The sequence below is a fragment of the Saimiri boliviensis genome, chromosome 12, assembly GCF_048565385.1.
Source record: "Saimiri boliviensis isolate mSaiBol1 chromosome 12, mSaiBol1.pri, whole genome shotgun sequence".
In the NCBI taxonomy this organism is placed as follows: Eukaryota; Metazoa; Chordata; class Mammalia; order Primates; family Cebidae; genus Saimiri; species Saimiri boliviensis.
The window spans coordinates 89,582,065-89,607,187 of NC_133460.1; the positions used below are offsets into that span (position 1 = coordinate 89,582,065).

General features: G+C 42.2%; 1 protein-coding gene across 1 annotated transcript in view; it reads left to right on the plus strand.

Moving 5' to 3' along the window:
- SORCS3 (sortilin related VPS10 domain containing receptor 3) overlaps positions 1-25,123 on the plus strand; it is a 616,572-nt gene that overhangs the window by 175,500 nt on the left and 415,949 nt on the right. The gene's annotated exons all lie outside the window — the stretch shown is intronic.

A 25,123-nucleotide genomic window follows, 5' to 3' on the forward strand; every position in this document is an offset into this window, starting at 1 on the left:
ACCATGTTGACCAGGATGGTCTCGATCTCTTGACCTTGTGATCCACCCGCCTCGGCCTCCCAAAGTGCTGGGATTACAGGCTTGAGCCACCGCACCCGGCCCTCTTTCCCCTTTCTTTTCACCCTTTTCCCTCCCCTCCTCCTCTTCCCTTTTTTGATGGAGGGCAAGTGAGTAAAGGGGTGGGTGGGCAGTTGAAGAAATGAGTCAGGAAGCATAAATGTTTTACTCACACAATAGGAAGTAGAGAGCTAAAATTTCAACTGAAATCTATTTGAGTCCAAAGTCCATGTTCTTTCTGCCAAGCTTGCTGGCCCCGATATTGTCCCTTACCACCTCCTAGAAGCTTTCCCTGAGCTTTCTACCACACATTACCTTTCTTTGCCTCCATCTTTCTTTGAGATTTACCGATCAGGTCACCAACTGAACATTTCTCATTTAATGCCTTGAATGATTAAACACATTTGGCCATGCAGGTTGCCTTATCTATGTACTTCTGTATAAACACACACACCTGTGCACACTTGGTTAGTCAGGACACTGCTGTGTGTTCTGCTCCAGGAAACCTTCCTGCTGGCTCACCTCCCCTCACTTCTTTCTGTAATTCGTGTGCTGAGCTAGGGGCAGTTGTTTGTAAATGTGGCCCAACTTTTTGACAAAAATGCATGTCTCCAAGAGTGTGTGTCTGACCTAAGTTAAGCCAATTAGAATCCCTTACTAGAATTTGGAGGTTAGGAACAAGAGATAGCTCACAATTTTCCCATCTTTCTTTCTTTTCTTTTTTTTCCCCCTCTTTTCTTTCTTTCAGCTGGTCCTCTAGCATTCGAATCTTAAGAGGTAGGGAGGGACCAAGGGGTTCCAGGTGGATTTTCGGGAGTTAAATGGAGCCTTCCCTCAAAAGAAGAGAGATGAGGGCCCTGTAGGCTCCCAGGCCTGCTTTAGTCCCTTCCTGAGTCATAGCTGCAGCCCCGTTCTTGGCTCCTATAGGATCCCCTGCTTTTCTGTGCCACCCTGTACTCTGAGCTTATGTTAGTTCCATAGGGCCCCTTGCTTGTCTTCAGAAAGATTCTAACCCTGATGCCCTGGGTTCTGCCAGCTGAATGTTTTTTCTGATTATTGTCAACCTACCTGCAGAGTAATCATGGGTCCCAAGTGGGAAATTTGCAGAGGTGTCAACTTGAACCATGCCTACTTCTAAGCTGGTGTGTGGGGATGAGTACACTTCTCAGTGAGCCTGGCTAAGTATGGCGTTCACATCCATGTGGGATCTTTTGGTTTTTCTGCTGCTTTTTTACTTGGTAGCTTTTTGCTGTATGATTAAAATGAAATAAAATGAATCAGAACCAAATTCAGACTTAATATTCGTGCAGAAATATCCATCCAAGTTGGTGATAAAATGAGTGAAAATGGAAAAGGTTAATAACTATGTCATGATTCTTGATGGAGATGTGACTGGGGACAAGGCCAAGGGGGTGACAGGATTTTTTTGTATTTGAGGCTTTGTGGATTTGCAAGAATCTCATGCAGTGTCACTTGAGAATTCTGAGGGAGTACACATCAGTGTATACAAGATTCACCTGGATAGCCTATAAAATGCAGATTTCCAGTCCCTGCCAGAGGTCACTCAATGCATGAAAGGGACCAGAATCTGCGTTTTTAAGTAAGTTTCTCAGACAAGTCTGGCTCAAGGAGTCTGTGAGCCACTCTTTGACAGATTCTTACCTGGAACATCTGTTTGTATCCGTTTGTCTGTCTGTAGGTTCCCATGTATCTTCATCTCTTTCTCTCTTTTACTCTCCCCCACCCACGCACATATCTACTCTTTCAGTAAGCTCCTCAGGTCTCCTCTTCTCCTATGCCCACAACACTCGATAAGTGCTTGGCACATTTTAAGTGCCAAGTAAGTGCTTGCTGGTTCAATTATCCCTGGCTGTTACTCTGGGATGAACTTTTTCTTGGAGCAGGGCTGCACTCCATACTATCAACTTGGACCCTCTGTGTACTGGGCAGTGGGAGGCAGGTGCATCTTTTCTCTTTCCCCAGATCCACTCCCTACTCACATGCAACCTACTCATTTGAGTCAAAATTCCAATTTTAGAAGAAAACTAGGGCCTGTCATCTAAGCCTTGCCAGGTGTGTGGCCTGGAGGAAGAGAGGTTGAGGGCTGGAGAGTAACTTGACAGCTGGGATGTGGAACTTGGGTTTTAGGAGGGTGGAGAGGCAGGAGGGAAATGCAGAAGGCAGTGACGTGGCCTCACTTCCATAGCCAAGATTGCTCATGCAGCTATGAAATCAGACCTGCAGTTTCTTGTGTTTTTCTTAACCACAGGGTTTAGAATAAAAAGTTGGCTTGACATTGAGTCTCTGATCCTATCTTGAAGATTTTGTTGGATTTACTTTAAACTTAGTCTTGAGGAGATTCCAATGGAGGCTCTCATAGGCACCAAGCTGCCATGGTAACTTCAGGGGTGCCAAAATTGCTGCCTTAATTGACACCCTGTAATCAGTAAGGAGGTGGAATTTGAAGCATGAGGAGCGAACAGACTTTTTAGAGTAAGAATACATTAGGTGCTGCCATTTACATGTCATGGGGTTTTGCTTGGTTATCTAATCTAAGTCTCTATTTCATCCTTTAAAAAATGGGAATAATAGTAATCATAGGATTGTTGTAAGGGTTAAACGAGAAAACAGATATAAATGATGACTTCTGTTACTACTTTTATTATTGCCATTAACTGGAATTTATCAACTGGCTAACATTTATCTCATAAATATTTACTTATCAACAGATGTTTATAAACATCTGTTATTTATCAAGTCAGGTTACATTTATTTATTGGTTTACCAATTTATAACAAAGATCAAGAGGCAAGAAAAAACATTTGGTCATTCATTCTGCAGTTAACTTTTTGAACACCTACTGTGGATTGTTTTAAGTGTTTGAAGCACATACTGTGAACAAAATACTCTGCTTTTCTGCAGCCCTGTGTTCTATTTGGTCATGCTCTTTTAATTATAAAGAATTGAATTTGTCAATATTTTATTTAGAATATTTGTACCAAATGTGAACTATTTTTGACTCCCCCTAAAATCAAGAGGCTCAACACTTGCTCTTAAATATCTCACAAGGTAGTGAGAGAAGATAAATATTCATACTACAGTACAATAAAAAGTTGCTGTGATGTTAGGATGTATCAATAGTTATGTAAAAGAAGGAGCAACAGAATCTGTCTGGAGAAGTGATTACTTGTAGAAGTAATTCTGATCTGAGGCTAAAAGGGTGGGAGAAGTATTTTGAGTATAACAGGAACACAAATAGGTTGAAACAGAAGAAAGATTTATTGACTGAACAGAAAGATCAGATGTTTATGGCTTCAGGGCAGTCTCGATCCACCAGCTCAAATGATGTCATCAAAGACTTAGATTTTTTAGTATTCCTACTTTGGCTTGTAGTAGTAGTATTCCTACTCTTGGCTGCATCTTCAGGTTCACACTATGTACCTTCAGCAAGTTTAGGCTTTCTGTATACTCTGTTGGTTGAAGCAGTCACAAAATTTTGAAGGGAGGAACATAGACCCCCTTTCTCAACAGAGGGTGTGTCAGGGTCAAATTGTAAGATAAGCATTTAGAATGGGAGATACCAGAAAATATAATGGGTCACAGATGGAGAGATGAGTGTGGACTGAGATAATGAGGGATAACTCCCTGCTGGGGACAGGGCTTGAGCTGATGCTTAAAGAGTGGATGGTTGGAAGCTGGCAGGCAGAGAAGGGCAGGAAGAGAACATGTAACATGTACACATTCTTGGGGACTCTGGTAAGGGTTTATTTCCTTTTTGGGTTTTTTAGATGCCTCCTTACCACCCAGAGCAATTAAATAGGCTAAAAATGGAGTCTGTTGCTGCCATCTATCTGTAGAACACCAAAACATTCAGCTATTTCAAAGCACATGGGTCCTTTTTGGTTTTCTCCTACATATTCAACCTCAGGTTTAAAGTCCCCTGTGCCCACGAAGTTGATCAGGCTTCTTAAAATGCAAAACCATTTCTCCTGACTTCTCGCTTTGTTTTCAGTTCTATTCTGGGGCAAGAGGAGCCTCTGTACCATGGGATTGGAAGATTCACTAATATCCTTGAGTTGGCACAATAAGTGCCCTTGTTAGCACTGAAATCGCATTAAATCAATTATGTGCTTACTTGCCTGTCTGTCCCCCATTAGGTTGAGAGTCTTGGGAGAGAAAAAACTGTGAAACACATTCCAGCTTCTGAAGCAGATCCAGGTACATAGTAGGTGCTGTGTACAAGGTTACTGTAACGAAATAACCTTGAATGGAACTTCAAGGTTGAATGACAGCAGTCATTCAAGCACCTGGGCATTTTCATCCCATCCCAGTCTACTGCAAGGTCTGCATTAGTTTCTACCCCTTATTTTTTATTCCTTCTCTTACTCCTGAAGCCTGATCAGCTCTTCTGTGATGGTTGTTCCTCTAGATCAGGAATCTGTTCTGTCCTGAGTTTCTGTATCTGTATCTGACAGTCAGGTCTCAGAACTGAGACCTTAATTCCCAAGCACACATTGTCTATTTCTTATCATGGAGGGAGATTGTTTAGACCAGAGTCAACACACAAGAAGGGCTACTGTGTCCCTTTCCCCTTTTCCTTGGCAAGTTTTCCTGGCATGGACTCTTTTGCTGTAGCTAAAATATGTGAGCAACTTACTTTGACAGAGGTATTTTGCCAAAGATAAATTTCTCAGGATGGTGGCCATGGATTCTTAGCAAAAGGAAGGACAAGGAGATATGATCAAATGTGTGCTGGTGAATCAATACAAATGAATTATGTGTTCTTTGTTGTTATGTCCTAGGCTACACGAAAGAGGGCTCTTAAATCATCCACCATCAGCCGCTGGAGGTTCTGCTCCTTTCTAAAGAGTTATATGAAGACAAGCACAGGCTTATGTTATTTTAGGCAATCCAGATCACTTTCTGGTGGGAATACTGGTGAGGCTGCTAGAGGAATGCTAGCCTCTGCAAAACATTGGAGGGGAGCAATTCTTCTCAGAGTCTGGCATGGCCCTCATTACACTGTAAGTTTTTCTACCTCTAATGTCTGGGATTTATGACCACTTTCCTACTTGAATGAATGGTCGTTCTGCTGTGATATATGGGACCGACCTCTGGGGATTTTAATCAAGTATGTATCGAAGAGCTTGGACAGATTAAAATCTACACCTCCGTCAACTTCCCACTATATAAATGGGGTGGCTCTTTATCTCTTATATCTTGGGATATGGCTGCCATGGCCCTTTTATCTACTGTTCTGGGCTAAGACTTAGACCAAAGCCAACTCAGAAAGAACATTCATTTGAGCAAGGTGAGATCCAGGTAAGCAGTTTGTGAGAGGAGCTAAAGAGGTGATGAGACATGAGGGTGAGCCTAGGAGATAGTAAGGCTAGAAAGGAGACTCTCCGAAGGCACTGGACAGAGAGTGATAAACATGCCTATAAGACCAAGAGGCAGATGAGTAAGGACAAAATAGGGCAGAATGAGAACCTAGGCCAAGAGCAGGTTTCTAAGACAGGGAGGATGCACAAGTGTGGGGAAATAGGTTGGAAACCACTGTAGCCAACCTGAAGCATGAAATGAGGTTTAGGACATGGGAACGCTTAAGTGGCTCTCTGCTAAGTATTGGAGCTGGATTTCAAACATAGGCTTGTGATTAAAATGAATTATACTGACTTCTTGGATATCTCTGAGACACTTCCTTTTTTCTTTTTCTGTTCTGTGCCATTTGCAGTTTTTAGCAACAGCTTTTTCATAAGGGATTCCCTCCTCTATCTGCCTCCCTTCTCTTCTTTCCTAAGGCCATTGCCTCAGTTCAGACTTCCTACCTCTTATGTTTGGACCATTGCAGTATCCTCACTAGACTTTCGGCTTTTCATCTTCACCGATCCACCCTTCATACTCCTGGCCATTTCATTTCCAAAAAGCTCAAGCTCACTAGACAGCTTCATGGTATTTACTGAGTTGAGTCAAATCTCTTTAACTTGGTGTAGCTGGCAGAAGAGTGGCCTCCAAAAGATACCCACAACCTGATTGCTGGAACCTGTGGATATATTAGGTCATAATGCAAAGGAAAATTAAGACAGTAGGTGGAAATAATGTTGCAGTCAGCTGAGTTTAAGACAAAGCGATTGTCCTGGATTATGTGACTGGGAACACTGTAATCATGAGGGTCCTTAAACGGGGAAGAGGGAAGAAGAAGAATCAGTTGTCAGAGTGATGCCATACAAAAGAGACTTGACCAGCCATTGCTGGCTTTGAAGACTGATGGGGACCATGAATCAAAGAATGGGGAAAGCCTGTAGAAGCTGGGAAAAGAAAAACAACAGATTCTCCCCTACCGCCTCCACAAGGAATGTAGAACACAGTCCTGCCAGCACATTGATTATAGCCAGTAAAACCCAATTTGGACTTCTGACCCCCAAAACTGTGAAATGATATATCTGTGTTATTTTAAATTTGTGGTAATCTGTTACAACAGCAATAGAAAACTTACACACCTGGGATTTAAAACCACTGTTATGTGGCCCCAGTAGGCATCTCTATCTTCTTCTCTATGTACCTGAAGCTCTAGCCTCAGATGACAATGGGTAGAATGTCTCCAACCTAGTGTAAGTCAGACCAGTTCCAAACTTTTTTTTGTAGGGAGTTGTATAAGCATCTCTCTCCTCTTGCATTGAAAGTGCCTTAGGTCAGGAACTTTGCATCTCTTCCTTACATCCCCTTAGCACCAAGCATGATGTGTTGCCTGTAAGAGAGACTCTGTTGTAATCTGTAGGATTGAATAGGAGGTGAGTTGTGATAAATGCCAAATCAGGAATTGGGTGATAGGTTATTCACTTCACCATTATTTACCGCAGAGGTGCTGAACGCTGTCCCAGGTGCTGGAGATGCAATTGCAAATGAAACAGATGTGGGGTTGATCCTGAAGCATCTTACAGTTTAGCCAAGCATCTGCCTTTGCCCTCGTCTGAAGCAGCTCAGGCTAGTGACTGCTTCTAATATGGAGAGCTGCTGATCCCCAGGAAATTCACTGGAGTCAGCAGCTGAAATTGTTTGGCTGGGAGCTCTTTTAGCTCCTGATACCCAAGAGGGAGCACTGCCCTGACAGAAGCTGCAGAAGAAAGGAAAGTGTATGTGCCTGCAGGCTGGACCAGCAGAGACAGCCCCTGAAATGAAAAGAGACAAGTGGGTTGGATTGCACACAAGGCAAAATAGACTTGGATGGACCTGTGATCTTCCCATCGCGGAGGCTGTCAATGCATGTCCACACAAACCGAGCATTGGCATGCAGGGAATTCCAGGCTTTTATCTCTGCATCAGTGAGAGGCCTGATAAGGTTGCTGTTTATTTTGTGAGATTCAAGTTGTCACCACTAAAGTGACATGCCCCTTCTTGAGGACGTGGCTTTTCCCCACTCAAATGGCAAATGACCTGGTTTGCTCAGAGACAGGGAAAGGAAGGAACTTAATGCATGCTGACGGGTTACTGTGTGCCTGGCAGTACAATACCCTTTAGCTAATTCTCAAAACAACTGAATGAAGGGAGTGATCTTGGCTTACTTTAGTATGAGGACGCTGAGGCTCAATAGGGTAAGCCCCTTGCCTCAGGTCGCACTAAGTAAGTGGCAGAGCCTGGATTCTACACCAAAACTTTCTGGTTTAATGCTTTCACTTCTTCTCAAACAGGTCGCTTATATTAATATTTTCCTCTGTGTTGATGATCATCTCTGGAGGCTTCACATTAGTGGCATTGTAGCCAGTTTCCTCTCTCATGAGCTCACATCTGTTTGTGCCCTTGGCCTCCTCCTCAGGGTGGTGTTAGTGGAAGTTGGATAGATAGAGTGATGGGCAGGCAGAAAGGTATGAGCTCAGACTCCTACCTAATGGCACATTTTCGGAGAGAATTAACCCATGTTCTGATGAGACATTATTATGGAATACAGAAATTGGCAAGGAATTGTGTGGTCATTTAGCCCCACCCCTGTTGCTGGGCTGCATGCTACCTAAATCATTTCCAAGAATGGCCTTCTCATTTTCAAAGTCCCTTAGGGAATAAGAGTGAATGGATTTTTAATTAATTTTTAATGGCTCGTTACACAAAACCAGAACAACCCCCCACTATTCAACAGCCATGTTTCACAGTCTCCTTGTTTCATCAACATCACATTTTCGTTTCGTTGATTTGTCACTTGCCTGATTCAGTTAAAAAATTCTGCAAAGTACTTTCTTAACAATGGCCCACTTTTAAGTAAGGATGACTAATGCTTATTAATTTCTGTATGTCTTGTCTCTCCCTTGGATCATGTTGGAATGGCTAAACCTGCATTTGGATGCTGACTCCCACCTCTTCCTACTTGCATGAACTGGGCAGTTTCCTCATCTAGGCAATGTGGATAATGCTATTTTCCTTTCATCATGGTTATACCCATTATCTGCATGATATACACCAAGCATCAAGCACAGTGGTTGGCACTTAGTAGGTCCTTAGTAAATGTTAGCATGCCCGCCTTGGTCCTTCTTGTATTTGCTTCTCTCTTGTCTAAACTGTAGTTAAATTAAGTTGTGATTTTGTCTGGAGATCTAGTGTTTTCCTTCATCTACACCCCATTAGGTACAGGAGTATACAGACATATACCTCAGAGATATTGTGGGTTACAGACCACTACAATAAGGTGAATATCACCATAAACAAGTCACACAAGTTTTTTGGTTTCCCAGTGCACATAACTATTAAGCTTACACTATACAGCTGTCTGTTAAGTGTTAAGTAGCCTAATATCTAAAAAACAATGTACATACTTGAATTAAAAGTATTTTATGCTAAAAATGCTAATGATTACTGGAGCCTTTAGTTGAGAAATCATGTTTTTTGCTGGTAGAGGGTCTTGCTTCAATGTCAGTGGCTACTGACTGGTTGGGATTGTGCTTGGTAAAGACTGGGATGGCTGTGGCAATTTCAAAAAATGAGACAACAGTGAAGTTTGCTGCATTGACCGATTCTTCTTTCATGAAGGATTTCTCTGTAGCATGTGTTGCTGTCTGTTAGCATTTCACTCACAGTAAACTTCTTTCAGAATTGGAGTTAGTCTGCTCAAACCCTGCCACTTCTTTATCCACCCAGTTTATGAAATAGTCTAAATCCTCAGTTGTCAGTTCAATCATGTTTGCAGCATTTTCACCAGGAATAGATTCCATCTCAAGAAACTACTTTATTTTCTCATTCGTTTAAATTTTGTCATGAGATTGCAGCAATTCAGACACATCTTCAGGGTCCACTTGTAATTCTAGTTCTCTTGCTGTTTCTACCACATCTGCAGTTACTTTGTCCAGTGAAGTCTTAAACTCCTCAAACTCATCTATGAGAGTTGAAATCAATTTATTTGAGACTCCAATTCATATTGATATTTTGATCTCCTCCCATGAATCATAAATGTTCTTAATGGCATCTAGAATAGTGAATCCTTTCTGGGAGGTTTTCAATTTACTTTGCCTAGATTCATCAGAGGAATCACTCTTTATGGCAACATAGTTTTATGAAATTTATTTTTTAAAATAATAAGATGTGAAAGTGAAATTACTCCTTGACTCATGGGTACATGATGGATAATGTACCATATTCTTAGCAGGCATATAAACAACATTAATATTATACATCTCCATCATAAATCTTCCATGACCAGGTGCATTGTCAGTAAGCAGTAATATTTTGAAATAAATGTTTTTATTAGAGCAGTAGGTCTCAGCAGTGGGCTTAAAATTTTCATAAACTGTGCTGTAAACAGATGTGCTGTCATCCAAGCTTTGTTATTGCATTTATAGAGCACAAGCAGAGGAGATTCAGCGTAATTCTTAAGGGCCCTTTGATTTTTGGAATGGTAACAAGCACTGGATTTAGCCTAGATGAGTTGTCCTGTCTTTTGAAGCTTTGAAGCCAGGCATTGACTTCTCCTCTCTAACTATGAAAGTTCTATATGGCATCTTCTTCCAATTGAAGGCTGTTCTTTACATTGAAAATCTATTGTATAGTTAATAATAATGATGTAAAGTAGATCTTCTGATAACTTGCTGCAGCTTCCCCATCAGCGCTTGCTGGTTCACTTTGCACTTGTATGTTATGGACATCCCTTCTTTTCTTAAACCTCAGGAACCAACCTCTGTGAGCTTCAAACTTTTCTTCTGATGCTTACTTCTCTTAGCCTTCGTGGGATTGAAGAGAGTTAGGGCCTGGCTATGGATTAGGTTTTGGCTTAAGTGAACTTTGTGAATTGTTTGATCTTTTGTCACTAAAACTATTTCCATATCAGCAATAAGGCTGTTTTTCTTTTCACTTAGGTGTTCACTGGAATAGCACTTTAAATTTCCTTCAAGGATTTTTTCCTTTGCATTCAGAGCTTGGTAAACTCTGGTCCAAGAGACCTAGCTTTCAGTCTATTTGGATTTTTAATTGGGCCTCCTTTGCTAAGCTTAATCATTTTTACTTTTGATTTAAAGTGAGAGAGGTGTGACTCTTGCTTTCACTCAAACATTTAGAGGCCATTGTAGGCTTGATACTTGGCTAAATTCAGTATTGTGTCTCAGAGAATGGGATAGTGGGGGCTGAGGAGAAGTAGAGAGATGGGGAACAACTGGTCAGTGAACGGTCAAAATGAGCACATTTGTCAATTAAGTTCACTGTTTTATATGGGCACAGTGCCCAAAAAACAACTACAAAGTAACATTAAATATCACTCATCAAAGGTCACCGTAACAGACATAATAATAACAAATAAGCTTGAAATGTGAGAATTTCCAAAATGTGACGCAGAGACACAAGGTGGGCACATGCCGTTGGAAACATGGTGCCAACAGACTTGCTTGACATGGGGTTGCCACAAGCCTTGCATTTGGAAAAATGAAAAAGAAAACCACAGTATCTTGTGAAGCACGATCAAGTGAGGCACAGTAAAACGAGGTACCTTTGTCTTCTCTAGTGGCCCTTAGAGAATGATAACTCTTCAAAACTTAATACGGTTTGATTTCAGAAGATTGTTTTCATTATCCTCCCTCCCTGCTCCTGAGTTCCTTTTTCCTTATCCTCTTGTGGACATTCTCAAAGTTATTTCAAAGCCACCTTGAACTCTCCCCTCTGGACAGGCTTGGAAGACTAGCTTATGTAAGGAAAAGAAATCCTTGAGAAACATTGCTCCCAGAAAGGAGAGGGCTGAGAGTTTAAACTTTTTCCATCTCTTATCATCTCACTAAAGCCTCTCATCCACTGTGAGGATGTCTTGACCACCTCAGCTCAGATTCATCCTCTTCTCCTTTGAACACCTCTGGTTATATTTTATACTCAAGAAATTTGTTGTATCTCTATTGATTAATAGGTGCCATATCAAAGAAACATTTAATAATACTCTCACACTCTGATGATGTGAAAATCAGGGTTCCTGTCCTGAAGGAGCATATTGCCTAGCAGTAGAGATACACATGCAGATAGAAAATTATAGTCTAGTGAGTAGCAAAATTGAAAGTATGTACAACAAGTTAGGGAAACAGATTAAGGGAAAATCAGTTCTGTCTTTGAGAACAGCTGGGACATCAGTGTTGATACTTGAGCTGGATCTGGAAACATAAGAAGGAAGGGGAGCATCAGGTAGAGAACAAGAGAAGGGCTTTCAGAGGAGGGAGAAGAACACAGGGAAAGGTCTGGAAAAATTGAATGGGACAAGGGGTATTCTAGCATGGCTAACTTTCAGTGGTCATTTGGGAAAGTGGCTCTAGAAGAGGTTTAAAATGCCATATAGGGCCAGCTTGAGGAAGACCTTTTATGCCATGAGGAATTTGGATTGATCCTAAAGGCAGTGAGAGGCCACCAGAGAATTTTTGTAAGAAATTAAGTAAATGAGTTAGTTTGAAGGCCTTTGAAGTAATCTAGCTACTAGATTTCTAGCCAGATCCAATGGTACATTCTTGATCTTTCTTGTACATAAACTGTCAGCAGTATTTCCCTTTCCAGGGAGCTGGTCACCCTCTTCTTTGAAATGCTTTCCTCACTCGGTTTCCAGAACCCACGCCCTCCTTGGTTTCTTTGTAACTCCCAGACTGTTCTGTGTCAGCCAGGGCCTCTAACTCGAGATATTTCTTTTTAAAATTTTAATATTAATTTTATTTTACTTTAAGATCTGGGTTACATGTATAGAACATGCAGGTTTGTTACGTACGTATACATGTGCCATGGTGGTTTGCTGTTCCTATCAACTCATTACTAGGTTTTAAGCCCCACATGTATTAAGTATTTGTCTTAATGTTCTCCTTCCCCTCTCCAGCCCCCCACAGGCCCTGGTGTGTGTGGTTCCCCTCCCTGTGTCCATATGTTCTTTTTTTTTATTGCATTTTAGGTTTGGGGGTACATGTGAAGAACATGCGAGATTGTTGCATAGGTACACACATGGCAGTGTGGTTTGCTGCCTTCCTTCCCCTCACCTGTATCTGTCATTTCTCCCCATGCTACCTCTTCCCACCTCCCCACCTCCCCGTCCCTCCCCCATTTCCCCCCAGCGGACCCCAGCGTGTAGTGCTCCCCTCCCTGTGTCCATGTGTTCTCATTGTGTTCAACTTTCACTTATGAGTGAGAACACGTGGTGTTTGGTTTTCTCTTCCTGTGTTAGTTTGCTGAAGATGATGGCTTCTAGCTTCATCCATGTCCCTGCAAAGGACATGATCTCATTCCTTTTTGTGGCTGCATAGTATTTCTAAAAGAAGAGATTGAATACAGGAATTGATTGTCAGAGTGCTGGAAAGGCTGGAAGAGTAAGAAAGAGCAAGAAAGAGGAAAGGCAAGGCTGCTCAAATATCGGTAACTGCAGGAACCGTCACACCACTGCCCAGGAGAGGAAGCAGTACTAGAGGTCAAGGGTCTCTTTTACCCAGGTTTCTGCTGTGTGTGCTGAGGTGCATCAGAAGAACCTGGGAACTTGTGCTGCTGATTACTGAGACCCATCCCCATTGCTTCCACCAGCTCTGTTGCTGCTGATGTGCTGTCACATCAGAAGTCAGATGCGTGGAGAGGGTCACTTCTCCCTCCTCTGCCAGTCCCCACTAATGCCTTCTATTGGCTAAGCTCATCTTGAAGCCAGTTCACAGGAGAGTTTTAGAAATGTAATTTGTTAGGGCCTTGGTTACCTGCCATACATAGGCAGGATTGTGGGGTGAGAGTAAACAGCACAGTCTACCCTGTTGGCTACTGTGAATGTTCTTTTCAAACCTTCTTTCATATTTCACATTGTGATTCTGCCTAATATAATGCACTCACTTCTTTTTTTTTCTTTTGAGGCAAGGTCTTTCTCTGTCACCTATGTTTGGAGTGCAGAGGTGTCAATGCAACTCACTACAGCCTTGACCTCCTGGGCACAAGTGTTCCTCCTGCCTCAGCCTCGGTGTGCTGAGTAGCTGGGACCACAGGTGTGTGCCACCATGGCCAGCTAATTTTTAAAAATTGCTATTATTTTTAGCAGAGGCAAGGTCTTGCCATGTTGCCCAGGCTGGTTATTAACTCCTGGGCTCAAATGATACTCCCACTTCGTCCTCCCAAAATGTTTGGGTTATAGATTATAGACATATGCCTCCACACCCAGCCACAACAACTTATACCATGAAGATACTGTCACTCTTATCAAGAAAGAGATACATCAAGTTTCATTAGTTGCTGTACCTCCTCTGGGTGATGTTAATTGCTTTTGTAGTCCTTTTATAATCCTGTGTGGATATCGTATGACCTAAAGTAGTTGTGAAGTTAACCAACACTAACATTCTTTGTATAAAAGAAAAGAAACAGAGAGTAGGAGAAAAGAGAGTAATTTTGGGCCACGATCTATTTATCTGTTTTGCCCTGCTGAACCTGGGGTTGGAGTTACACCAAAAGTGGTGGAAGGGAGATTCTTACAAGGGAGTGCCCCAAATGGTACCAAGATAGGGCCAGTTGAGATTCCAAAGAAAGAAGCTCTAAACGCCAGGGTGATCAGTGCAAAGCATTTATTAGGGAAACTTACCTATAGTGCTGCAGCAATCCTCACCTCTGCACTCCAAACATAGGTGACAGAGAAAGACCTTGCCTCAAAAGAAAAAAAAAGAAGTGAGTGCATTATATTAGGCAGAATCACAATGTGAAATATGAAAGAAGGTTTGAAAAGAACATTCACAGTAGCCAACTGGGTAGACTGTGCTGTTTACTCTCACCCCACAATCCTGCCTATGTATGGCAGGTAACCAAGGCCCTACAAATTACATTTCTAAAACTCTCCTGTGAACTGGCTTCAAGATGAGCTTAGCCAATAGAAGGCATTAGTGGGGACTGGCAGAGGAGGGAGAAGTGACCCTCTCATGACAGACAGGAAGAGAAAAGGGGTGATCTACCTAGGTCTGTCCAAGCAACATGGTCAGGGAAGGGAGTTTATGAGATAGTTTAAGGCATTTGGCTCAGGGCCAGGACTCATTTCTTTCAGTGTTTTGGACAACAACCTAGATACCTTTATCATTTCCTGGGAATGTTCAAGAGCCCAGTGTGAGTTCAAGCCTGCTGGGGAAAACCTGCAGCTGGCTGGGTCACAGAACAGTTAAGCACTCTGATTTTTCAATCAGAACACAGAAAGCGAGCAGGTAATGGTGGGGGTGGAACTAGGGAATCATGCATTCTTACTCTCTCACGCTTTCTCATCTCTGTGCACCCACACATACAGCACGCAAGGAGAAATATGCATAATTGCTATTATATTCATTTCTGTTACTAGTCCTGAGGCACAGTTAATAGACCGTCTCTTCAGCTACCCATTTGATATTTCTTTTGCCTTTAGCAAATACCTCAGAGGGTGGAGGATTTCCACCGCGTGGTGTGATAGAATAATTCGAACAGTCATTCCTGGAGAATCTTAGTCCTTAATAGTTCCACCTTTACCACTGTAGTCTTCTGTTAACTTGTACTTCAGGACTTGAAAACAATAGAAGAACTTGAAATTAATAAGAGGCATAATAATAATAAAAGTTTCAGACATTATTTTCTTTGTCCTCATTGCAAAACACCATCTCTCTTTTCCTTGACAATAGGGCCAAATCATCCCAACTTGAAGTAACCCCTTCATTATCTGTTTGTTCAGTGGTAGCATGAGAAGCTAAAAACAGATGGATATTCCTTTCAGCTTCCAGTTCAATAGAACAGGTGTGGCCAGGCATGGTGGCTCATACCTGTACTCCCAGCACCTTGGGAGGCCAAGGTGGGCAGATCATCTGCGATCAGGAGTTCAAGACCAGCCTGTCCAACATGGTGAAATCGTCTCTACTAAAAATACAAAAATTAGCCAGACATGGTGGCACATGTCTGTAATTCCAACTACTTAGGAGGCTGAGGCAGGAAAATTCTTTGAACCCAGGAGGCAGAGGTTGCAGTGAGCCAAGATCACATGATTGCACTCTAACCTGGGCAACAAGAGTGAAACTCTGTCTCAAACAAACAAACAAACAAACAAACCGATATTTTGCCTCTTGGAACAATGCCCTCCTTGGGAAGCAAGACTTCTTTACTAACTAACAGAGCCCAAGTTGTGGGGACATGAAGAAAATACTCTGTGGTGTCTTTCTGGGTGTGATAAGGAGAGATGTCGTTCCTACTTTTGGTTGTTTATGTTCAGACCTTGGTATCTGGACCATGTTTTGTTGGACCCACATCCTAGAAGATAGCACCACAGCCTCACATGGGTGTCATCTTCCAGCTGGTATGGTCATTGAGTCTTCACAAGTCCATTCAACCATCATATCAGTCCAGGTGCTCCAGGTGATCATGTTTGTGGTAAGACCAGTGAATTCCATGGACATGCCAGTGACTGTATTTCATTTGCATGAAATGAATTTCTTTGTTAGAGGTAATGTTGTATGGGACACCACGACAGTGAATAAGGCAATCTGAAATTGAAATATTTGATGCTAGCATAATCACTACAGGCAGGGAAAGCAATTTCAGTGAGAAGAAATTGCCCTCTCTGAGATGAAAGGGGTGCCGTGCAATCAACCTGCCACCACACGTGATGTTGAGACTCAGCATTGGTTTTTTTTTTATGTTGGCAGATTGGGAACTCAGCAGTGATTATTTCCACATCAGCCTTGGTGAGGGAGATTCCATGGTGAGCCTAAGGAAAGCCTCTATCTCTGCCGCAATGGCCACTCTATACAGGAGCTCACAGAGCAAACACAGGGGTAACTGGGGAAAGAGGCTCCGTGGTCTCAAAAGAAGATGACATCCTGCCCATCTGATGCTTGAAAGTCTCTGTAGTAAACACCATGTGGTGAGCATTCATACAGGACACAAATATCCCTTGTGCCAATTTCAAGAGGCCCAAACAGACTGGTTTTTCTGCCTCATTTCACTGATTCCTAAATGCTGACATGCCCCAGCTGTCAATCCTCATAGCTCTGCTCAATCCACACTTGGTCTCTTAGTGACTGAATCTAGACTCATGTCTTACATGTCCATGCAATCACTGACAACTCCCAAACTGGTATTTCTAGCCTAGACTCTCTTGACTCCGGATTCATTTATCTAGCTCACTGTTTGACTTCTCCATTTGAATATCTCCTAGGCATTTCAAAATTAACGTCCAAAGCTCAACTTTTAATATTTCCTCCAAACCTTCTTTTCTCATGGTCCTCATCTCATGAGACAGCAATTCCATGCTTCCAGCCACTTAGGCTCAAATGCTGAGAGTCGTCCTTGATTATTCTCTTATGTTCACATCTTATATCTAATTTGTCAGCAAATCTCCTTGACTCTATCTTTAAAATATATTTGGATCCTGGCCCTCTTCACCTGTCTCCCCCATTGCTGTTACTCTGGCCCAGTCCACACTGCATTTCCTCTGGAATTTCCCCTGCATTTCCCCATCATGGCCTTTCTAAACACAGCAACCAGAGTGATCTGATCGAAGTCCTCCCTGTAAATCCTCTGGTGGCTTCCTATCTCACTTGGAGTAAGAACCAAGGTTCTTGCAATGCTTCTCAAGGCCCAGTGAGTTATTTCTCCCAACATCTCCCTCACCTCACTTCCAGCTTTATTAACTTCTTGTTGTTCGTTGGATACGCCAGACACACTCCTGCCTTTGGATGTTTGCATCTGCTGCTGCTTCTGCCTGTCTTATTTATTACCAAAAGAGCCATGTGACTTCATCCTTCACCTCATTCAGGATTTTAAGTGTCAATTTCTCATAGAGGCCTTTTCTGAGCTCCTTATTTACCTCTACAACCTTCATTTCCTACCTGCCACTCCACAGCCCACCCTGGAACCACCCCTGCGTATTTGCACTTTTTAATGTATTTCTTATTTTTTATTTCTCTTATTTCCTGCTTATTTTTTTCCCCATAGCACTCACTGCCATTTGACTACTGCATTGGTTACCTATTTATTTATTTATTTATTTTTTGTCTGCTAGGATATAAGTTTCGTGAGGGCAGAGAGTCTGGTTCTTCACGGCTGATTCCACAGCACTTGGCAAAAAGGAAGTGTTCCATACATATTAGTTTGGTGAATGAATGGAAAAATTATGAGGACCTGAAGTTGGTCAATGCAGTGTACCCCAACACATTTCAGGAGACTTGATTTGCTTGCTATGGGTAAGATGAGAAAGGAATCCTGCTGAATCACATTGTTGGTAATACTCCCCTAAACAAACCAGGGAAAGGGGTTAACAGTTTTCTAAAATTTCTTACATCAGAGACTGACAAAGTTGGTATCTCTTGTACTATTAATAATTCCTTGTCTTCCCAGCTAGATTATGAACTCGTGGTGTACAGTGGGCACTGTTTATCTTATTCTGGACACCCAGTTGGTGTCCAGACATTCTCATACTGTGGTTCAGTTGGGTTCTGAACTATAGATGTTTGATTTCTACTCCCTGCAGGGGAGGCTCCTCTAGGTGGGAGGAAGATGCCAAGACTCACAAGACCATGCTGAGACTTAACATACACTCTTGCAAGCAGTCCCCGAAGTGTATGTTTTAGCAACTTTCTTGCTTTTGTTACCATTGTCTACCACTTCTGATAAAGAAAGTCAATGAGTCCTATTCCACTTGGCTGAAAGCAAAGAATTAATCAGGTCCTGGCAGGAGTGAGGTCATAAGAGTGAGGGTACCTGGAGGTGGTTGTGCAGAGAGCCCTATGGATTTAAAGGCACCAATATTTTAGGAAGGTTTAATGAACTAAAGTAATTTTCGTTCAGAGTAAAATTTTACAGGCATTAAAGGTCCTCACTTCACTGAATGTGCTCACGGGCCAGAGCATCCTAGTGATTTAAGAATTTGCAGATTATGCATTATCCTTTCAGAGGACAGGAATCCCCTGGGGCTTTCTGCCTGCCTTCCAAAGCTGAGTGGAGGTGCCAGGTGAGAACACTGGATCTGATTTGCGGTCTTCTATATTGCAGTTAGTGTCTAGAATGGTTGAACATTTTTTTAAGAAGGATTTCAGCAACTCTAGAAACTGAAACCCTTCCACCAAATATGAGCAACTAGGAGCCCTTGTCTCCTAAAGAAGGATTATCACACTCATAACTCATGTTTGCACAGTACAGCTTATGAAGCAAGCTGGCATCCCTTATTTTTGAATCAGCAATGCTGTGAGCATGGCAGGGAAAGTTTACCATTACCCCATTTCAGTTAAACATGACCAGTTCTGAAAATGTTCATGAGTTGTTCGGGTTTATGTAGCAGCGTGTGCCAAGGCTGATTCTTGAGTCCAGCCCTCTGGTTTCAGATGCTGTGTTCTTTCCATGTGGCTTTGAAAGCTCCTTCCAGGAGACAGAGGGTGAGTGATTTTAGACCGGAAGATATTTAGGATTTTTGGATGGAATAGAGACTAAAACTTCAGAGTGTGGGTACTTCCTCTCACATAGAAAATGGGATGTGTATACTCACATCAAGACTGCAGCAACCATTTAAAAAAATCACTTTACTACCAAGATTCTTATATTGTGGTTGGCATTGGGCAGGAATAGATGAATCAAAGAGAGAAACAGTGAGAAATAAAGGCATTAGTTGCTGGTGTTGCATGTATCTGAAGCTGGCTTGAGCATTCGGGGACAAAAGAAGCTTCTAGGTTCTTGAGGACACAAAAGTTGGAGGTGGATGCTCAACAAAGACAGCACCAACTGACCTCAAGGAGGTCACAGTCTAACAGGGAAGACAGACATGCAGAGAAATCATATTATCCCACTATGACAAAAGCTGTAAGAGATGTATGAACAGTGTTATTTCAAATAAGATGTCAGATGCCAATTTAAAATAGTTATATGTACCTGATTTTGTAAGAGGCCAGCTGTGTCCCTTATTGTCACCTTATTTATGGTGGTCCCTTATAATATAGTCTCCTATTGTCACCACCCTCTTCACTGTTGTAAAACTCTTAATGAAATCATCATTAACTATATCAAGTGCAATTCCACTCTCCTTCTCGCCCTTCCATTGTCTTGGTGCCTTGTTTCCCACCTTGGCCCAGCCTTGCCGTGTCTCTGAGTGGATTCTGCATATATCATGGTGCCCTCAAAGCAGCCCATACTGCTCCATCTCCATGCAGCTTCTCATAACTAGAATGCTGCCCCACCCCTGCTCTTTTCTATCTACCCTATCCAAATTAAAAAGAGAAAAAGAAATAAAGCAGACGAACTTCATTTCAGTATACAGAAATTCTTACCATGCTTTAAGATCCAGCTCATATAACCCCTCCTTCATGAAGACTTTGTTAATCGCATTTTCTGGATTTAATTGCTTTCCTCTTCTCAAATCTTACAGCACATTATCCATACCTTTCTCCTACATTTATCATCTCATCCCTTCTTTTATTGCCATGTATTTATAATTCATCTAAAGGACTTTGTATAGTACCTGCCATGTGTCAGCCATTGTGCTTGGTGGTAAGAATGCAGAGCCAAATGAGACCTGATTTCTGACCTCAAGGAGGTCACAGTCTAACAGGGAAGACAGACATCCAGAGAAATCATATTATCCCACTATGACAAAAGCTGTAAGAGATATATGAACAGTGTTTTCCAAATAAGATATCACATGCTAATTTAAAATAGTTATATGTGCCTGTATGTATTTCCATAAATGTAATTTTCCAGCTACACGCACACACACACACACACACACACACACACACACACACTTCTCTGCTATTCTCTGTGTGTGTATATGTGTATGCAGCTTGTAAGGAGAGAAGTGCTATTACTCATGAATTATTCCAATTTATTTTCATTTCTCCTTCTGTCTAAAATCCCCCCAGGATCATAACCAGTTAGGTCAAAAAGGTACTATTTTGACAAAGCTTATTTGGTAAACCTGGATCTCCCAACGATTTGCCTAGTTCTTTTCTCATTACACATTTGTTTTCTATTTCTCTCTCTAACAGCAAAGAAAACAAAAGTTATCTTTATCCCTGGGCCTTGAGCCCTGGATCTCTTCCTGATTTGCAGAATTTAGCAGGTGTCTTTTTAGTTCATCTAAGAGGTGCTCAGTAAATATTTGTGGAATTCATGAATGAATGATACACTCCTTGAGGGCAAGGGTGTGTTTTTCTTCTCTCTCTATTTCTGTTCATTGCCATGCACAGAAGCCCACATAAATGCTCACTGAGTGTAGTAGCATTGCATTAGAGCAGAACAGGCATGGTTGAGTCAGATAGGCATGGGCAGAAATGCTGGCTCTGACTCTTGCTGGTTGTGTGCTATGGGCGCAGTTTGCTTAACCCTTGGGTTTGTTTCTTTATCTGTAAAATGGGAGATATTATATAATACCTGCTCTGTTTCAAAGGCTTTTTTTTGTGAAGATTGAGAATTGCCCAGTGTAGTACTTACGAGTACAATTAATGTTAGCTCCTGCTTTTCCTTCTTTGAATCTGAGTTCCATTCTCATTCTGGGTCCGTCAGCTGGAGGGGAATCAAGTCAGGCTTTGCTGTAGATCCAGGACTACCCTCGCCACTGTCCTGCTGACCACATCCGTTCTGCTGGGTTTCCTCAGCCACACTCTCATCTCTTTCTTGTCTATGCACTTGCCCAACAACCTGGGGCTTGTTAGGTGGATTTATTGCATCTGCTTTCAATGTTCTTCCCTGAAAATTCACTCCTTCTCAGTAACCTTTGGAAGGCTCTGAGTGGTGGGAGAGGATAGGGGTGGTGGGCAGGATTTATCTTGCTTTTGGTTTTGTTTGCTTGGCATAGAATGTCTTAAGTCTGAAAGTTACATTATCATCTCTTCATGGCTCTATTAATGTCCTTCTGTGCTGGGCTCCAATGCAGGGGGGAAGGAGCTTTCAGCCTATAATTCTTGGTGTTTTGACTTTTCCTCTAGGGAATGCTGGTGTGACCTTGCTGAGGTATCCTCTTCATACGTGTCACACTGCCTGCTTTACTTGTAAGGTTAAATTCAATGTAAAGGAAGCAGCATTTTGCTAGATTAGTATCTCCCCATGGTGGAGTAGGTGGTGTCACTGTAGCACAGAGGTGAGAAAGGAACCATGATATGATGGAGCCTTTCTGGAACTGTGGTCTTCTGGTTGCCACAAGAAGATTTTTGAACCCTACTCAGGGTCCATCGAGTCAGAATTGCTGGGGGTGGGCTATGGAATCAGCATTTAACAGGCTCTCCAGCGGCCCTTAGGCTCCAGCTTTCATGGAATGGGAAGAGCACTACCTTGGCAGCACTTGGTCAAGGTCAGACATTGCTATGGCTTGACCTTGAATCATATTCCTTTTTCTGAGGCTCCATTTTTTTCACCTATAAAATGAGAGCAACAGACTGCTTAATAGCATCTCCTGCTGAAGTCTGTGATTTACCAACACAACATCAATATCTTTCATTTACTCAAAAATGATTGTTTTGTAAGAACCTTCAATATGCCGAGCTTGTCTGTGAAGGAGACAGAATTACCAAACACAATCCTGACCTTAAGTTGTTTAGACTATAGTTGAGAAGGCCACTCATGTAACATCCAGAAACTATCAAAATAGTGTTTGTGATAAATTGCATGACTCCATTTTAAGCAAAATACGACTTCACAGGAGAGAACATTTTTGACGTCTGGGATAATCCTGGGAGGCTACCTGAAAGGGGTGGGCTTTGGACTCTCTCCAACATCAGGCAGGCAGGTACAGGGGAGAATGAAAGGATGGGGCACAGGCAGTGATATAATGATACAGGATGAAAGAAAGCAGAGATGTGAGAATGTGTTTGTCTCACCTGAGGTACCCTGAAAGACTTAGATTGTTTAAAACAGAGGACAGGAAAAATGGTTGTGAGAGTATGCATGGGCCAGACTGTGGAGTCTAAGTGTGCCAGTCTAAGAAGTCTGGATTTCACCCTTTGGGAGAGGAAGCCTAGTAAAGGTTTCTGATCAAGAAAGTGCATGAATTAAGAGGTAAAATTGAAACCATCTACCATGAAGGCAGAAGTAGTATTCATAGAGATGTGGAAGGATATGTTAGTCTGAATTCTCCAAGAAGCAGACATGAAGATGAAATAAGATATCTGAGAAACGTATTAGGAAAAACGCCTGTGAGAGAAAATGGGAAAGGAACCAGAGCAGATTGGGACAACTGCTGGGCTGAGATAGAGATCTGGCCCCCCAGTGAAGGAAATGGGTAAGGAAGGAAGGCAGGCTGGCTGGGAACATCTCAGACCATAGTGAGGTTCTGTGGAATGTTCAGCAAGGCTGTTAGGAGATCTCAGCATCAATGTCATGCATCAGAGGAGTCCTGTCACCCAGGAATGTGTCTGCCTAGTACTCCTGTTGCTTGTAACCATTGGCCAAGAGCAGCTTTTGTGGGGGTGTGGACTTGGCAAGAAGGTAGCAATGAATTTCAGAGCACAACAGCTTGAGTGCTTAGTCAATTATGCTTCCTGCAGGGGGAGATCTGAGAGGCATGTTCTCATGGCAGCTACTGAGGGGAAGGAGAAACTAAGAAGATTGTATTCTCTTGGATGGTTAATCTACAGAACGCCTGCGTCTTTGCTCATGATGCTTCCTCTGTGTAACGACACTTCAGCATCCCCCTTTAGCTAGTCACTTTCTACTCTTTCTAGGTATTAATTTGGGTTTCACCATTAGAAACCCTTCCCTGACCTCTTTATCTAGTTTCTGTATTTGGTGACTCAACATCCCCCACTTTTCTCTGCATTCCCCACCACAGCACCTATCACTCTGTATCGGGATTGCCTGCTCATTTCTTAGGTTTCTCCCCTACTAGATTAGACTGAGCTTCTAGAGGGAAGAATCTGGATCTTTTATTTCTTCATCCCCCATGTATAGCCCAGTGGCCAGAATATTGTAGTCATTGAATAGAAGAAGAAAGGAAATGATGGAAGGAGGGAGGGAAAAACGTAGGGTGGCCCAGGCTTTGAGTAAGAAGAGTTTTCCAGATCCAGTGGTTAGAATCTCTGCTACTTAAGTGAAACTCTTATTATCATCATCTCTTTCTTCATTCTACTTGGATTTTACACTTTTTGGAGGCACGTTCCCTAAAGGCTTGATGTTGGATGAAAAAAAAAATGAGGTGGTCTGACTTGCTTCTGTAGAGCCTGAGGTGGTCATTCTGACTCATTCCTAGTAGATCACTTTTGAGCTTTTTAACTTTTTCCGGAATTTGGCATGGCCTGCACATAGCCTCTCATACTTTTACATAGTGACTTTAAGAGTAACTTTATACATGAAAGAAGGTCAAATGAAGGGCAGAAGAACTCTGGTCTCTCTCTCTCTCTCTCTCTCTCTCTCTCTTTGTGTGTGTGTGTGTGTGTGTGTGTGTGTGTGTGTGTACCCTATACATTGATTCAACAAACAGAAATTATCTGACAAGTTGCTAGACATTTGTCTGGTGAGGCTATGGATACGTTTATTGTCTTTATTAGTCTCTGGCTTTAATAAACAAGAAAACTAGTTATGAATGGGAGGGACAAAGATCTCTAAGTGACTATAGAGAACAATTCTTTGCATTGGTTCCTCACCCTTGCTGTTGTGCTGTAGTGATAAGACAGGCAGCTTGGTAGAGTCTACTGTTCTACAAATAGCCATGCCACTGGTGTATGCTATTAATATATACTCTTTGATTTGTGCTGTGGTACTAGGACGGATAGCTTGGTAAATTCTACTATTCTACAAATAGCCATGCCATTGATGATGTTTCTTGCCAACCTGCCATTCCTCATCGCAGAGAAATTGAATGTCCCAGTCACCTTTGCCACATAATGGGTCATATCGCTTGCCTTTAATTTTTTTCTTAGTTTATAAAGAAGAAATGGAAATGGGGCTGATTGACCCCATGGAGTGCTGGATGAGAATAAATCTCAAAGTGAGCATTTTGTTGTTAGTTAAATGCCATAAAAATGTTCAATATAATGGCTGATTATTTTTCTTTAGTCTTAAGTGGATACCTAGAATGGGAAAGTCCCATCTCGGTAGCAGGAATTCATTATCTCAGAAGGAATTTAATGGTTGCTGTGAAAATGAACTGGAGAAAGTTAAATTGTGGAATGGGAAGGAGCAGAAAAAAGTAAAATGAGTTGTGCATTAAATTTAGATAAACACAATTATGTGTAACTGGATTATCATGCAGGCAGGCAATGTATATTACGCACCTGCGTTTTGATTAAAATTGATTGAGGTGCATGCGCTTAGCATCCTTTTTTGGATGTGGAGTTGTGCCTAAGCCACGGTCCAGATGCGTGAGAGGCAGGCAGGGCAACATCAGATAACCAAGTCCCCAGCTAGAGAAAGGGCATGGGAACAGGCTGGCCAGCCCAAGATTGGTTAAGAAAACCACCAATGGGTTTACAGGCAGCTTCAGCTCTCTGGTATGTCCAGCTTCCTTCTGTGTTACTTAACTTCAACTGGTGTCAAGAAAGTGGTTGCCGAGTCCAATGGAGTCCAGTGATCTGCTTACTCCATAGCACAGGGGCAGATGCTGCACAGTCAAAGGCAGTTGGTATCAGGAGAGGTAGGGGAGTAGGCCTGCCTGCATTCAGGTATTTATGCCTGCCAAGGCCCTATTGATGGAGACACA